The following is a 4366-nucleotide window of genomic DNA, read 5'->3' on the forward strand; positions in this document are numbered from 1 at the left end:
AACGTCCTAAAATACAGAGCGAAAATATAACAGGATCGTATTAATTAATTTTTAGTGTTCTCCATATTTCATCCTACGTCAAGACTAGGGCATTTATGATGTTTCGGTACTAACCTCGTCAAGTCTTACCGACTCGCGTCTCATTTTATGAAACCGTCCCGGAGAAAGCCCCCGTAAACGCCACTTATCGGACCTAAGTAACGAAAAAAAAAATGTACAAAAAATAACTCGTCTAGTGTCGATGAATCGATTAGTTCCACGCCAGGGACAGGGGCAGACACGGTCGAGTGCCATGCGATTCATGGTTACGAAGCCCGTTGAGCAAGAATAGATCCCAGGACCCAGGCGTGCCCTGAGTGAAGATGCGCTTGAGGGCAAACTCTTGTAGATTACCCCGACTGACGTACATAAATCAACTTGTACATTTGCTATCATGAGTACGTTCTTTTCAACCCTACGTATCATGGAGACCATTGAGAATATTCTGATACACTTGATCGTCCTCGAATTTATCATTTATTGATCAGACATTTGACAAGAATGCTTCACTTGAATTTCACATGTGCTAAAGCTCTTGAGTATTTTGAAAGTGCGGTTGCCCTGCTGAAGCTATTCAGAGGAGGGAGAAGAAATCGATGTTATTGAACAAAAATAAAACCAACACTCCAGCACTCGGGACATTAAAAGTCAATTCAGTTAGATCAGTTGTTTATTCTTATGAAAGTTTATTTGCATATTTACAAATGATATTATACGGTCGAGCTTAAATGCTCTTTCGCTTTCAATTCAATTTATTTGAATGAAAAATATGTGATGTGATGTTAATTGTGCAGGATTTATTGGGCTTTCAGTTCATGATGAATTAAATAATAAGCGATGAAGGGGAGGGGGCGTTAACGGGTGCTTCCGATAAAATTGGATCGTTCAGTCAAATCGTTGGGGTCAGTGTAAATTATCTTCAAACCGTTTAATGACTAGGATGAATTTAAAAATCAAAAAACATGATTAGGAAAATTAATTTGTTGGTAAATATCAACTGATCACTCCTGGAACTCCAGTATTCTGATGGGTCCATAGCGAGGGCAATTTTGTTATACGAATGAAGGAGAGGAAACCTGAAATATCTCATAATTTCCATTGAATTTTCTTTCCTATGGAATCGAAGAAAAATTTCTGTAACTTCACGTCACATATTTCAACAATTTTCCTTTTGAAATTCGCTCCGGAAAGGAATCGTCCCTTTCCTAGCAAAAAGAAAAATGAATGAAAAATACCGATTCATACCGGAAACTCTTGTGAACTTGACACGCATCTGGCTTGTAATATCAACGTTTTCTTCAAAATGACATTTGCAGAAAATACGTCACACACCTTATCGGGGCGGCGAATTACCCTTCCGCCACAGGGAAAATGGTACAGCGTCTGAGACATAGTCGAGTTTACAAAAGGAATTTGACCATTCACAAAGGAGCCCTTTCATTAACTAACACTTTGTAATTTATTTTCCTGACTGTCTCAGAGTGCCAACTTATACACCATAGACACTCACCTTGTCTTTTACACGATACAACTGCTGTGCGTTGTGTCAATGCCTTTGGCGTTTTTAATACCTCGAACAGTGAAAAAATGCCGATCACGTTTCGCAGTAGAGTCTTGAGTTATTCGTTAATTATAGTGAGTAGTAATTAGTGCCTTTGAATACTGTGATTAATGAAGTGGGAAATTAATGGATATTCCGCGGGCACAAGTAAAGCCTCTAATTGTTGGAAAAGCGGCTCTGAATGAGTAAAAAGACCATAGGCATGAATTATCTTTCTATTGAGCTATTTCATGGCTGAGTAATTAATCGTTCAGATGCAGCCATTGGATAATAGGCACAATCACTCAAACGCTAATGTTTTGGGTGATCTCCGGCACTTTCGCTACTCATCCATGCGAACCATTTTAAAATAACAATTGCATTGAATACTTCAGGTATTCGCAGGAAATTTCATTATAAAAATATTTTTTTTTTAATTTCCTCGTCAGAAATCTGTCTGGAAAAGGTTACTGGCTACATAATTACTTGAAAGCATTCATTGTGCGACAAAAGACAGCAATCAAGTCGTCAAAAACTGAAAATTAATTTCCCTGTTACTTCACACACCGGACAAAAGGCCAGCCCTTCAATCACAGCGGATTAATTGACGAGCTCCGGGTGCACTCGATAAACAGAATTCCGCGAAATCCCTGATATTTACCCATCAGACAGCCGGTGTCATATGCGTATAACCTCACCCAGCACTTCTACATTCCCCAGCCAATTCCTTTCTGTACACACGAACTTTACCATCGCCGACATAAGCCCTCCCCCCGGGATTTAACGACTTGGCGCCACATTGATGTGCCCCAGATGAATGAGCGATCATGAAAACTTGGGTGATAAAAAAACAATTCGAGTCGTGTCCATCAGAATTTTAATGCTCACCCTCTCGTTCCGGTGCTCCCCTTATTTCAGCGAATGAAATTCTACCATACGAGAGATGCGAGGTAATGGGTGATATTCAAATCTATTCGACGAGAAAGGAATAACGGTCCCGTGACGTGAATTTTGCGGATGTCGGAATTTCAATTACCTCAGAATAATCATAATTTTTATTCGATTTGGAAAAAATTGTCAGTTAATTTGATTGAGTAAGGATGAATTCCTCAAATAGAGGATAATTGAATTAATTTATTTAAAGACTCATTCCTTCGCCATTTTTTCCCGGGGGAAAGTACTCACTCGCATCTGTGCTTCAATCGAGTTCCAATGAGTTCGATCCTCACACCCCCGAGCTCATATTCTTTCATATTAAATTTGTTAAGGATATCACTCGACTAAGTAGAAAACTCATTCGACTGAGTAGAAAGATCCTTCACAGTGAATTGTCAAGTGGAGACTCGTCGAACAGATTGCTTATCGATTGGAAACTTTTCGGGCCGGTAAATGTCCTCAAAACTCAGTAGATTCGAGTGCTTCTTACTGTCGTCTCTTTCTTCTCTCCATCTCAGGGGCTCATTTAACTCCCTCGGAGCTCCCACTCCAGACTTCATAATTCCCCCATTGCTTCCAAGGGAATATCGGCTTTTCATTGTTTAAGATTTTCATCAGCCGGAAATTTTTCCAAGTGCGTCTGCAGTTTCCTGACTGACTCTAAACAAAAATCGTTCCTTGGTTGAATGGAGTGATCCGAACTGGAAATAGCCAGGTCACTGTCGAACACTGGTCAGGATTTCAAGTTAGAATGTGGATGGCCCAGACGGAATAGAATTCCATTTTGGTCGTCCAGTCGATATCGACAGCGTAAATAAATCTTACGTAGGGATTCGAAAACTTTAAATAATAATAAAAAACTTCACAGATAAGTGGTGTATAGGGAAGCTGACTCATTACTCCATTTCTTTTACCTCGGGTTTTCGTGAGACTGTAGGTTCAGCGATCCTGCGTATTATGGTGTATTTGTTTCGCCCGTTTGATTAAGGCCCACATTGCCCCTTGGGCATCAATGTTTAATTTCTTGTTTTGCCAGAGGCACCCGCGGAGAGAAACCGAGTGCCCCCTGTGTGTACACACCAATCGCCGATAGCGCACAAAATATATAGGTAAGGAAATGGAAATAAAGCTGGAAGGCTTATTTACAGGGCGCACTGGGTTTCCTCGTGGTCTGATTTTCTTTCTATTATTGTGAGGTTGCTTTTCAATCCTCACAATAGCCCCAGGTGACGTTCGTATTTATTTTTACTCTCAGTGGGTTAAAATCAATTCCGCGGAATTGTTAATGGTAATGGCTCGCTACTGGTGATGAGCGGCACAACTTTATTGAAAAAATGCTTCACTTATCAATGTCCCTGATGAATTAATATTTATAAATGGAAAGTATAAATTCATTCTTTTGATTCGTCTGAATGGAAAATTAAAACTGGACTTTTCAACTGTCCGGACACATTGAGGTTTAAAAATTACCGGCTTAAAGAATTTATATTGGTAATAACTCTATCGATAACTTCACTTTGTCGAACATTTCACTTCTTCGGTTGTATGAGCTCGCCTTTCCCCATTTTTCCATCGTTAATATTTTACTAACAGAGGAAAACCCTTCGACCTTTGAGGAAAGTCTTTTTGGGCGACGATATAGTAGGGCTTCTACCCGGACGTTAGAGTCAGATCCAATACCTCCGGTCGGTAAGTCATCAGTCCAGGAAAGTCAACTGACTGTTGGTACGTACTTTCATCCACCGCGAGTGGCAAAAGGGATATTGCAAATTCAAAAGTTATCCCTTTAGGAAATTTTGGGGACGTTAAGGTTACAATTATGAATAAATTGAGAAAGAATTTTTTGAGGAG

General features: G+C 39.9%; 1 protein-coding gene across 1 annotated transcript in view; it reads left to right on the forward strand.

Annotated features, from left to right (window-relative positions):
• The window catches only part of LOC135170560 (guanylate cyclase soluble subunit beta-1), a 69313-nt gene that overhangs the window by 7843 nt on the left and 57104 nt on the right, over positions 1–4366 (forward strand). The window lies entirely within an intron of this gene.

This window comes from Diachasmimorpha longicaudata, chromosome 17 (genome assembly GCF_034640455.1).
Source record: "Diachasmimorpha longicaudata isolate KC_UGA_2023 chromosome 17, iyDiaLong2, whole genome shotgun sequence".
Classification (NCBI taxonomy): domain Eukaryota; kingdom Metazoa; phylum Arthropoda; class Insecta; order Hymenoptera; family Braconidae; genus Diachasmimorpha; species Diachasmimorpha longicaudata.